A 14,590-nucleotide genomic window follows, 5' to 3' on the forward strand; every position below is an offset into this window, starting at 1 on the left:
ATTGCCACTCACTGCCTATCCTAATTCAAATCCTATGATTCACACCACCGCATGATGTTTTTCTCACTCCTACTAGTGAATGTAATGTTAGACACACATACAATACGCACCACCACGCGATGTTTTTCAGAAACCTATCCTACATTGCCACTGCATGTTTCCTGACCTCCACATGCTGACCAGCCCGTGGTGCCTTTCGCCATCCTACATAGCCACTCATTGAATATCCTAATTCAGACCCTATGATTCACACTACCCCGTGATGTTTTTCTCACTCCTACTAGTGAATGTAATGTTACACACACATACAATGCACACCACGCCGCGATGTTTTTCAGAAACCTATCCTACATTGCCACTGCATATTTCCTGACCTCCCCATGCTGACCACACCATGGTGCTTTTCTCCATCCTACATTGCCACTCACTGCCTATCCTAATTCAGACCCTATGATTCACACGACCCCGTGATGTTTTTCTCACTCCTACTAGTGAATGTAATGTTACACACCCATAGAATGCGCACCACCCCACGATGTTTTTCAGTACCTTATCCTACATTGCCACTGCATGTTTCCTGACCTCCCCATGCTGACCACCCCGTGGTGCTTTTCTCCACCCTACATTGCCACTCACTGCCTATCTTTTTCAGACCTTATGATTCACACCACCCCGTGATGTTTTCTCACTACTACTAGTGAATGTAATATTACACACCCATACAATGCACACCACGCCGCGATGTTTTTCAAAAACCTATCCTACATTGCCACGGCTTGTTTCCTGACCTCCCCATGCTGACCACACCGTGGTGCCTTTCTCGATCCTACATTGCCACTCACTGCCTATCCTAATTCAAATCCTATGATTCACACCACCGCATGATGTTTTGCTCACTCCTACTAGTGAATGTAATGTTACACACCCATACAATACACACCACCCCGCGATGTTTTTCAGAAACCTATCCTACATTGTCACTGCATGTTTCCTGACCTCCCCATGCTGACCAGCCCGTAGTGCCTTTCGCCATCCTACATAGCCACTCATTGAATATCCTAATTCAGACCCTATGATTCACACTACCCCGTGATGTTTTTCTCACTCCTACTAGTGAATGTAATGTTACACACACATACAATGCACACCACCCCGCGATGTTTTTCAGAAACCTATCCTACATTGCCACTGCATATTTCCTGACCTCCCCATGCTGACCACCCCGTGGTGCTTTTCTCCATCCTACATTGCCACTCACTGCCTATCCTAATTCAGGCCCTATGATTCACACGACCCCGTGATGTTTTTCTCACTCCTACTAGTGAATGTAATGTTACACACCCATAGAATGCGCACCACCCCACGATGTTTTTCAGTACCTTATCCTACATTGCCACTGCATGTTTCCTGACCTCCCCATGCTGACCACCCCGTGGTGCTTTTCTCCATCCTACATTGCCACTCACTGCCTATCTTTTTCAGACCTTATGATTCACACCACCCCGTGATGTTTTCTCACTCCTACTAGTGAATGTAATATTACACAACCATACAATGCGCAACACCCCTCGATATTTTTCAGAGACCTATCCTACATTGCCACCGCATGTTTCCTGACCTCCCCATGCTGACCACCCCGTGGTTCTTTTCTCTATCCTACATTGCCACTCACTGCCTATCCTAATTCAGATCCTATGATTCACATCACCCCGTGATGTTTTTCTCACTCCTACTAGTGAATGTAATGTTACACACCCATACAATACGCACCACCCCGCGATGTTTTTCTGAAACCTATACTACATTGCCACTGCATGTTTCCTGACCTCCCCATGCTGACCACACAGTGGTTCTTTTCTCTATCCTACATTGCCACTCACTGCCTATCCTAATTCAGACCCTATGATTCACACCACCCCGTGATGTTTTTCTCACTCCTACTAGTGAATGTAATGCTACACACCCATACAATGCGCAACACCCCGCGATGTTTTTCAGAGACCTATCCTACATTGCCACTGCATGTTTCCTGACCTCCCCATGCTGACCACCCCGTGGTGCTTTTCTCCATCCTACATTGCCACAGACTGCCTATCTTTTCAGACCTTATGATTCACACCACCTCGTGATGTTTTCTCACTCCTACTAGTGAATGTAATATTACACACCCATACAATGCGCACCACCCCACGATGTTTTTCAGAAACCTATCCTACATTGCCACTGCATGTTTCCTGACCTCCCCATGCTGACCACCCCATGTTGCTTTTCTCCATCCTACATTGCCACTCACTGCCTATCCTAATTCAGACCCTATGATTCACACCACCCCGTGATGTTTTTCTCACTCCTACTAGTGAATGTAATGTTACACACCCATACAATGCGCACCACCGCGTGATGTTTTTCAGAAACCTATCCTCCATTGCCACTGCATGTTTCCTGACCTCCCCATGCTGACCACCCCATGGTGCTTTACTCCATCCTACATTGCCACTCACTGCCTATCCTCATTCAGACCCTATGATTCACACCACCCCGTGATGTTTTTCTCACTCCTACTACTAAATGCAATGTTACACACGCATAGAATGCACACCACGCCGCGATGTTTTTCAGAAACCTATCCTACATTGCCACTGCATGTTTCCTGACCTACCCATGCTGACCTCGTCGTGGTGCTTTTCTCCATTCTACATTGCCACTCACTGCCTATCCTAATTCAGACCCTATGATTCACACCACCCCGTGATGTTTTTCTCACGCCTACTAGTTACTGTAATGCTACACACCCATACAATGCGCACCACCACGCGATGTTTTTCAGAAACCTATCCTACATTGCCACTGCATTTTTCCTGACCTCCCCATGCTGACCACCCCGTGGTGCTTTTCTCCATCCTATATTGCCACTCACTGCCTATCTTTTTCAGAATTTATGATTCACTCAACCCCGTGATGTTTTCTCACTCCTAATAGTGAATGTAATATTACACACCCATACAATGCGCACCACCCCGCGATGTTTTTCAGAAACCTATCCTACATTGAAACTGCATGTTTCCTGGCCTCCCCATGCTCACCACCCCGTGGTCATTTTCTCCGTCCTACATTGCCACTCACTGCGTATCCTAATTCAGACCCTCAGATTCACCCCACCCCGTGATGTTTTTCTCACTCCTACTACTGAATGTAATATTACACACCAATACAATGCGCACCACCCCGCGATGTTTTTCAGAAATCTATCCTATATTGCCACTGCATGTTTCCTGACCTACCCATGCTGACCTCGTCATGGTGCTTTTCTCCATTCTACATTGCCACTCACTGCCTATCCTAATTCAGACCCTATGATTCACACCACCCCGTGATGTTTTCTCACTCCTACTAGTGAAGGTAATGTTACACACCCATACAATGTGCACCACCCCGTGATGTTTTTCAGAAACCTATCCTGCATTGCCACTGCATGTTACCTGACCTCCCCATGCTGACCACCCCGTGGTGCCTTTCGTTATCCTGCATCGCCACTCATTGAATATCCTAATTCAGACCCTATGTTTCACACCACCCCGAGATGTTTTTCTCACTCCTACTAGTGAATATAATGCTACACACCCATACAATGCGCAACACCCCGCGATGTTTTTCAGAAACCTATCCTACATTTCCAGAGCATGTTTCCTGACCTCCCAATCCTGAAAACCCTGTGGTGCTTTTCTCCATCCTAAATTGCCACTCACTGCCTATCCTAATTCAGACACTATGATTCACACCACCCGGTGATGTTTTTCTCACTCCTACTAGTGAATGTAATGTTACACACGCATACCATGCACACCACGCTGCGATGTTTTTCAGAAACCTATCCTACATTGCCACTGCATGCTTCCTGATCTCCCCATGCTGACCACCCCGTGGTGCTTTTCTCCATCCTACATTGCCACTCACTGCCTATCCTAATTCAGACCCTATGATTCACACCACCCTGTGATGTTTTTCTCACTCCTACTAGTGAATGTAATGCTACACACCCATACAATGCGCAACACCCCGCGATGTTTTTCAGAGACCTATCCTACATTGCCACTGCATGTTTCCTGACCTCCCCATGCTGACCACCCCGTGGTGCTTTTCTCCATCCTACATTGCCACAGACTGCCTATCTTTTCAGACCTTATGATTCACACCACCTCGTGATGTTTTCTCACTTCTACTAGTGAATGTAATATTACACACCCATACAATGCGCACCACCCCACGATGTTTTTCAGAAACCTATCCTACATTGCCACTGCATGTTTCCTGACCTCCCCATGCTGACCACCCCATGTTGCTTTTCTCCATCCTACATTGCCACTCACTGCCTATCCTAATTCAGACCCTATGATTCACACCACCCCGTGATGTTTTTCTCACTCCTACTAGTGAATGTAATGTTACACACCCATACAATGCGCACCACCGCGTGATGTTTTTCAGAAACCTATCCTCCATTGCCACTGCATGTTTCCTGACCTCCCCATGCTGACCACCCCATGGTGCTTTATTCCATCCTACATTGCCACTCACTGCCTATCCTCATTCAGACCCTATGATTCACACCACCCCGTGATGTTTTTCTCACTCCTACTACTAAATGCAATGTTACACACGCATAGAATGCACACCACGCCGCGATGTTTTTCAGAAACCTATCCTACATTGCCACTGCATGTTTCCTGACCTACCCATGCTGACCTCGTCGTGGTGCTTTTCTCCATTCTACATTGCCACTCACTGCCTATCCTAATTCAGACCCTATGATTCACACCACCCCGTGATGTTTTTCTCACGCCTACTAGTTACTGTAATGCTACACACCCATACAATGCGCACCACCACGCGATGTTTTTCAGAAACCTATCCTACATTGCCACTGCATTTTTCCTGACCTCCCCATGCTGACCACCCCGTGGTGCTTTTCTCCATCCTATATTGCCACTCACTGCCTATCTTTTTCAGAATTTATGATTCACTCAACCCCGTGATGTTTTCTCACTCCTAATAGTGAATGTAATATTACACACCCATACAATGCGCACCACCCCGCGATGTTTTTCAGAAACCTATCCTACATTGAAACTGCATGTTTCCTGGCCTCCCCATGCTCACCACCCCGTGGTCATTTTCTCCGTCCTACATTGCCACTCACTGCGTATCCTAATTCAGACCCTCAGATTCACCCCACCTCGTGATGTTTTTCTCACTCCTACTACTGAATGTAATATTACACACCAATACAATGCGCACCACCCCGCGATGTTTTTCAGAAATCTATCCTATATTGCCACTGCATGTTTCCTGACCTACCCATGCTGACCTCGTCATGGTGCTTTTCTCCATTCTACATTGCCACTCACTGCCTATCCTAATTCAGACCCTATGATTCACACCACCCCGTGATGTTTTCTCACTCCTACTAGTGAAGGTAATGTTACACACCCATACAATGTGCACCACCCCGTGATGTTTTTCAGAAACCTATCCTGCATTGCCACTGCATGTTACCTGACCTCCCCATGCTGACCACCCCGTGGTGCCTTTCGTTATCCTGCATCGCCACTCATTGAATATCCTAATTCAGACCCTATGTTTCACACCACCCCGAGATGTTTTTCTCACTCCTACTAGTGAATATAATGCTACACACCCATACAATGCGCAACACCCCGCGATGTTTTTCAGAAACCTATCCTACATTTCCAGAGCATGTTTCCTGACCTCCCAATCCTGAAAACCCTGTGGTGCTTTTCTCCATCCTAAATTGCCACTCACTGCCTATCCTAATTCAGACACTATGATTCACACCACCCGGTGATGTTTTTCTCACTCCTACTAGTGAATGTAATGTTACACACGCATACCATGCACACCACGCTGCGATGTTTTTCAGAAACCTATCCTACATTGCCACTGCATGCTTCCTGATCTCCCCATGCTGACCACCCCGTGGTGCTTTTCTCCATCCTACATTGCCACTCACTGCCTATCCTAATTCAGACCCTATGATTCACACCACCCTGTGATGTTTTTCTCACTCCTACTAGTGAATGTAATGTTACACACCCATACACTGCGCACCTCCCCGTGATGTTTTTCAGAAACCTATCCTACATTGCCACTGCATATTTCCTGACCTCCCCATGCTGACAACCCGTGGTGCTTTTCTCCATCCTACATTGCAACTAACTGCCTATACTAATTCAGATCCTATGATTCACACCACGCCGTGATGTTTTTCTCACTCCTACTAGCGAATGTAATGTTACACACCCATACAATGCGCACCACCCCGCGATATTTTTCAGAAACCTATCCTACATTGCCACTGCATGTTTCCTGACCTCCCCATGCTGACAACCCGTGGTGCTTTTCTCCAACCTACATTGCGACTCACTGCCAATCCTAATTCAGAACCTCCGATTCACACCATGCCGTGATGCTTTTCTCACTCCTACTAGTGAATGCAATGTTACACACCCATACAATGCGAACCACCCCGCAATGTTTTTCTCACTCCTAATAGTGAATGCAATGTTACACACCCATACAATGCGCACCACCCCGCGATGTTTTTCAGAAACCTATCCTACATTGCCACTGCATGTTTCCTGACCTCCCCATGCTGACCACCCCATGTTGCTTTTCTCCATCCTACATTGCCACTCACTGCCTATCCTAATTCAGACCCTATGATTCACACCACCCCGTGATGTTTTTCTCACTCCTACTAGTGAATGTAATGTTACACACCCATACAATGCGCACCACCGCGTGATGTTTTTCAGAAACCTATCCTCCATTGCCACTGCATGTTTCCTGACCTCCCCATGCTGACCACCCCATGGTGCTTTACTCCATCCTACATTGCCACTCACTGCCTATCCTCATTCAGACCCTATGATTCACACCACCCCGTGATGTTTTTCTCACTCCTACTACTAAATGCAATGTTACACACGCATAGAATGCACACCACGCCGCGATGTTTTTCAGAAACCTATCCTACATTGCCACTGCATGTTTCCTGACCTACCCATGCTGACCTCGTCGTGGTGCTTTTCTCCATTCTACATTGCCACTCACTGCCTATCCTAATTCAGACCCTATGATTCACACCACCCCGTGATGTTTTTCTCACGCCTACTAGTTACTGTAATGCTACACACCCATACAATGCGCACCACCACGCGATGTTTTTCAGAAACCTATCCTACATTGCCACTGCATTTTTCCTGACCTCCCCATGCTGACCACCCCGTGGTGCTTTTCTCCATCCTATATTGCCACTCACTGCCTATCTTTTTCAGAATTTATGATTCACTCAACCCCGTGATGTTTTCTCACTCCTAATAGTGAATGTAATATTACACACCCATACAATGCGCACCACCCCGCGATGTTTTTCAGAAACCTATCCTACATTGAAACTGCATGTTTCCTGGCCTCCCCATGCTCACCACCCCGTGGTCATTTTCTCCGTCCTACATTGCCACTCACTGCGTATCCTAATTCAGACCCTCAGATTCACCCCACCCCGTGATGTTTTTCTCACTCCTACTACTGAATGTAATATTACACACCAATACAATGCGCACCACCCCGCGATGTTTTTCAGAAATCTATCCTATATTGCCACTGCATGTTTCCTGACCTACCCATGCTGACCTCGTCATGGTGCTTTTCTCCATTCTACATTGCCACTCACTGCCTATCCTAATTCAGACCCTATGATTCACACCACCCCGTGATGTTTTCTCACTCCTACTAGTGAAGGTAATGTTACACACCCATACAATGTGCACCACCCCGTGATGTTTTTCAGAAACCTATCCTGCATTGCCACTGCATGTTACCTGACCTCCCCATGCTGACCACCCCGTGGTGCCTTTCGTTATCCTGCATCGCCACTCATTGAATATCCTAATTCAGACCCTATGTTTCACACCACCCCGAGATGTTTTTCTCACTCCTACTAGTGAATATAATGCTACACACCCATACAATGCGCAACACCCCGCGATGTTTTTCAGAAACCTATCCTACATTTCCAGAGCATGTTTCCTGACCTCCCAATCCTGAAAACCCTGTGGTGCTTTTCTCCATCCTAAATTGCCACTCACTGCCTATCCTAATTCAGACACTATGATTCACACCACCCGGTGATGTTTTTCTCACTCCTACTAGTGAATGTAATGTTACACACGCATACCATGCACACCACGCTGCGATGTTTTTCAGAAACCTATCCTACATTGCCACTGCATGCTTCCTGATCTCCCCATGCTGACCACCCCGTGGTGCTTTTCTCCATCCTACATTGCCACTCACTGCCTATCCTAATTCAGACCCTATGATTCACACCACCCCGTGATGTTTTTCTCACTCCTACTAGTGAATGTAATGTTACACACCCATACACTGCGCACCTCCCCGTGATGTTTTTCAGAAACCTATCCTACATTGCCACTGCATATTTCCTGACCTCCCCATGCTGACAACCCGTGGTGCTTTTCTCCATCCTACATTGCAACTAACTGCCTATACTAATTCAGATCCTATGATTCACACCACGCCGTGATGTTTTTCTCACTCCTACTAGCGAATGTAATGTTACACACCCATACAATGCGCACCACCCCGCGATATTTTTCAGAAACCTATCCTACATTGCCACTGCATGTTTCCTGACCTCCCCATGCTGACAACCCGTGGTGCTTTTCTCCAACCTACATTGCGACTCACTGCCAATCCTAATTCAGAACCTCCGATTCACACCATGCCGTGATGCTTTTCTCACTCCTACTAGTGAATGCAATGTTACACACCCATACAATGCGAACCACCCCGCAATGTTTTTCTCACTCCTAATAGTGAATGCAATGTTACACACCCATACAATGCGCACCACCCCGCGATGTTTTTCAGAAACCTATCCTACATTGCCACTGCATGTTTCCTGACCTCCGCATGCTGACCACCCCGTGGTGCTTTTCTCCATCCTACATTGCCACTCACTGCGAATCCTAATTCAGAACCTCCGATTGCCAACACCCCGTGATGTTTTTTTCACTCCTACTAGTGAATGTAATATTACACACCCATACAATGCGCACCACCCAGCTATGTTTTTCAGAAACCTTTCCTACATTTCCACTGCATGTTTCCCGACCTCCCCATGCTGACCACCCCGTGGTGCTTTTCTCCATCCTACATTGCCACTCACTGCGTATCCTAATTCAGACCCTCCGATTCACACAACCACGTGATGTTTTTCTCACTCCTACTAGTGAATGTAATGTTACACACCCATACATTGCGCACCACCCCGCGATGATTTCAGAAACCTATCCTACATTGCCACTGCATGTTTCATGACAGCCCCATGCTGACCATCCCGTGGTGCTTTTCTCCATTCTGCATTGCCACTCACTGCCTATCCTAATTCAGACCCTCCGCTTCACACCACCTCATGATATTTTTCTCACTCCTACTAGTGAATGTAATGTTACACACCCATACATTGCGCACCACTCCGCGATGTTTTTCAGAAACCTATCCTACATTGCCACTGAATGTTTCCTGACTTCGCATGCAGACCACCCCGTGGTGTTTTTCTCCATCCTACATTGCCACTCACTACTTATCCTTATTCAGACCCTCGGTTTCACACCACCCCATGATGTTTTTCTCACTCGTACTAGTGAATGTAATGTTACACACCCCTACAATGCGCACCACCCCGCGATGTTTTTCAGAAACCTATCCTACATTGCCACTGCATGTTTCCTGACCTCGCCATGCTGACCACCCCATGGTGCTTTTCTCCATCCTACATTGCCACTCACTGCCTATGCTAATTAGGACCCTCAGATTCACACCACCCAGTGATGTTTTTCTCACTCCTACTCGTGAATGGAATGTTACACACCCATACAATGCACAACACCATGCGATATTTTTCAGAATCCTATCCTACATTGCCACTGCATGTTTCTTGACCTCCCCATGCTGACCACCCCATGGTGCTTTTCTCCATCCTACATTGCCACTCACTGCCTATCCTAATTCAGACGCCCGATTGACACCACCCCGTGATGTTTTTCTCACTCCTACTAGTGAATGTAATGTTACACACAAATACAATGCGCACCACCACGCAAGGTTTTTCAGAAGCCTATCCTAAATTGCCACTGTATGTTTCCTGACCTCCCCATGGCGACCACCCCATGGTGCTTTTCTCCATCCTACATTGCCACTCAATGCCTATGCTAATAAGGACCCTCCGATTCACACAACCCCGTGATGTTTTTCTCACTCCTTCTAGTGAATGTAATGATACAAATCCATACAATGCCCACCACCCGCAATGTTTTTCAGAAACCTATCCTGGATGCCAATGCATGTTTCCTGACCTCCCCGTGCTGACCACCCCTTGCTGCTTTTCTCCATCCTACATTGGCACTCACTGCCTATCCTAATTCACTCCCTCCGATTCACACCACCACGTGATGTTTTTCTCACTCCTTCTAGTGAATGTAATGTTACACACCCATACAATGCGCACCACCCCGCGATGTTTTTCAGAAACCTATCCTACATTGCCACTGCATGTTTCCTGACCTCCCCATGCTGACCACCACATCTTGCTTTTCTCCAACCTACATTGCCACTCACTGCCTATCTAATTCAAACCCTCCGATTCACACCACCACGTAATGTTTTTCTCACTCCTACTTATGCATGTAATATTACACACCCATAAAATTCGTACCAGCCCGCGATGTTTTTCAGAAACCCATCCTACATTGACACTGCATGTTACCGGACCTTGCCATGCTGACGACCCCGCATTTCTTTTCTCCAACCTACATTGCCACTCATTGCCTATCCTGATTCAGACCATTCGATTCACACCATCCCATGATGTTTTCCTCACTCCTACTAGTGAATGTAATGTTACACACCGATACAATGCGCACCACCCCACGATGTTTTTCCGAAACCTATCCAACATTGCCCCTGCATGTTTCTTGACCTCCCCATGCTGACCACCTCGTGGTGCTTTTCTCCATCCTACATTGCCACTCACTGCCTGTCCTAATTCAGACCCTCCGATTCACACAACCGCGTGATGTTTTTCTCACTCCTACTACTGAATGTAATGGAACACACATACAATGCGCACCACCCCGCGATGTTTTTCCGAAACCTATCCTACATTGCCCCTGCATGTTTCCTGACCTCCCCAGGCTGACCACCCCGTATTGCTTTTCTCCATCCTACATTGCCACTCACTGCCTGTCCTAATTCACACCCTCCGATTCACACCACCCCGTGTTTTTCTCACTCCTACTAGTGAATGTAATGTTACACACCCATACAATGCGCACCACCCCGCGATGTTTTTCAGAAACCTATCCTACATTACTACTGCATGTTTCCTGACCTCCCCATGCTGACCACCACATGTTGCTTTTCTCCAACCTACATTGCCACTCACTGCCTATCTAATTCAAACCCTCCGATTCACACCACGACGTGATGTTTTTCTCACTCCTACTTATGCATGTAATATTACACACCCATAAAATTCGCACCACGCCGCGATGTTTTTCAGAAACCTATCCTTCATTGCCACTGCATTTTTCCTGAACTCCGCATGCTGACCACCACGTGGTGCTTTTCTCCATCCTACATTGCCACGCACTGCCTATCCTAATTCAGACCCTCCGATTCACACCACCCCGTGATGTTTTTCTCACTCCTCCTGGTGAATGTAATGTTAGACACCCATACAATGCGCACCACCCCGCGATGTTTTTCAGAATCCTATCCTACATTGCCATTGCATGTTTCTTGACATCCCCATGCTGACCACCCCGTAGTGCTTTTCTCCATCCTACATTGCCACTCACTGCCTATTCTAATTCAGACCCTCCGATTCACACCACCCCGTGATGTTTTTGTCACTCCTACTAGTTAATGTAATGTTACAACCCCATACAATGCGCACCACACCGAAACGTTTTTCAGAAACCTATCCTACATTGCCACTGCATGTTTCCTGACCTCCCCATGTTGACCATCCCGTGGTGCTTTTCTCCATCCTACATTGCCACTCACTGCCTGTCCTAATTCAGACCCTCCGATTCACACCACCCCGTGATGTTTTTCTCACTCCTACTAGTGAATGTAATGTTACACACCCATACAATGCGCACCACCCACGATGATTTCAGAAACCTACCCTACATTGCCACTGCATGTTTCCTGACAGCCCCATGCTGAACGCCCCGTGGTGCTTTTCTCCAACCTAATTTGACACTCACTACCTATCCTAATTCAGATCTTCCGATTCACACCACCCCGTGATGTGCTTCTCACTCCTGCCATTGAATGTAATATTACACGCCCATACAATGCGCACCACCCCGCGATGTTTTTCAGAATCCTATCCTACATTGCCATTGCATGTTTCTTGACAACCCCATGCTGACCACCCCGTGGTGCTTTTCTCCATCCTACATTGCCACTCACAGCCTATCCTAATTGAGACCCTCCAATTCACACCACCCCGTGATGATTTTCTCTCTCCTGATAGTGAATGTACTGTTACACACCCATACAATGCGCACCACTCGGCGATGTTTTTCAGAAACCTATCCTATATTGCCACTGCATGGTCCTTGACCTCCCCATGCTGACCACCTCGTGGTGCTTTTCTCCATCCCACATTGCCACGCACTGCCTATCGTATTTCAGACCCTCCGATTCCCACCACCCCGTGATGTTTTTCTCACTCCTACTAGTGAATGTAATGTTACACACCCCTATAATGCGCACCACCCCGCGATGCTTTTCAGAAGTCTATCCTACATTTCCACTGCATGTTTCCTGACCTCCCCATGCTGACCACCTCGTGGTGCTTTTCTCCATCCCACATTGCCACTAACTGCCTATCCTAATTCAGACCCTCCGATTCACACCACCCCGTGATGTTTTTCTCACTCCTACCAGTGAATGTTATGTTACACAACCATACAATGCGCACCACCCCGCGATGTTTTTCAGAAACCTATCCTACATTGCCACTGCATGTTTCCTGACCTCCCCATGCTGACCCCCCTGTGGTGCTTTTCTCCATTCTACATTGCCACTCACTGCCTATCCTAATTCAGACCCTCCGATTCACACCACCCCATGATGTTTTTCTCACTCTTACTAGGGAATGTAATGTTGCACACCCATACAATGCGCACCACCCCGCGATGTTTTTAGAAACCTATCCTAAATTGCCACTGCATGTTTCCGGACCTTCCCATGCTGATCACCCCGTGGTGCTTTTCTCCATCCTACATTACCACTCACTGCCTATCCTAATTCAGACCCTCCGATTCACACCACCCCGTGATGTTTTTCTCACTCCTATTAGTGAATGTAATGTTACACACCCAAACAATGCGCACCACCCCGCGATGTTTTTCAGAAAACTAATCTAAATTGCTACTGCATGTTTCCTGACCTCCCCATCCTGACCACCCCGTGGTGATTTTTTCTGTCCTAAATTGCCACTCACTGCCTATGCTTATTCAGACCAGGCGATTCACACAACCCCGTGATGTTTTTCTCACTCCTACTTGTGAATGTAATGATACACACCCATACAATGCGCACAACCACACGATGTTTTTCAGAAACCTATCCGACATTGCCACTGCATGTTTCCTGACCTCCCCTTGCTGACCACCGCGTGGTGCTTTTTCCATCCTACATTGCCACTCACTGCCTATCCTAATTGAGAACCTCCGATTCTCCACACCCAGTGATGTTTTTCTCACTCCTACTAGTGAATGTAATGTTACACACCCATACAATGCGCATCACGCGGCGATGTTTTTCCGAAACCTATCCTACATTGCCACTGCATGTTTCCTGACCTCCGCATGCTGACCACCCCATCTTGCTTTTCTCCAACTTACATTGCCACTCACTGCCTATCCTTATTCAGACCCTCCGATTCACACCACCCCGTGATGTTTTCCTCACTCCTACCATGAATGTAATGTTACACAAGGATACAATGCGCACCACCTCACCATGTTTTTCCGAAACCTATCCAACTTTGCCCCTGCATGTTTCCAAACCTCCCCATGCTGACCACCCCGTGGTGCTTTTCTCCATCCTATATTGCCACTCACTGCCTATCCTTATTCAGAACCTCCGATTCACACCACCCCGTGATGTTTTCCTCACTCCTAATAGTGAATGTAATGTTACACACCAATACAATGCGAACCACCCCGCGATGTTTTTCCAAAACCTATCCAACATAGCCCCTGCATATTTGCTGACCACACCATGCTGACCACCCCGTGGTGCTTTTCTCCATCCTACATTGCCACTCACTGCCTATCCTAATTCCGACCCTCCGATTCACACCACCCCGTGATGTTTTTCTCACTCCTACTAGTGAATGTAATGTAAAACTCATACAACGCCCACCACCCCGCGATGTTTTTCAGAAACCTATCCTACATTGCCA

The sequence above is a fragment of the Cavia porcellus genome, unplaced genomic scaffold (genome assembly GCF_034190915.1).
Source record: "Cavia porcellus strain 051 isolate PalLab524CR breed Dunkin Hartley unplaced genomic scaffold, mCavPor4.1 scaffold_22, whole genome shotgun sequence".
NCBI lineage: Eukaryota > Metazoa > Chordata > Mammalia > Rodentia > Caviidae > Cavia > Cavia porcellus.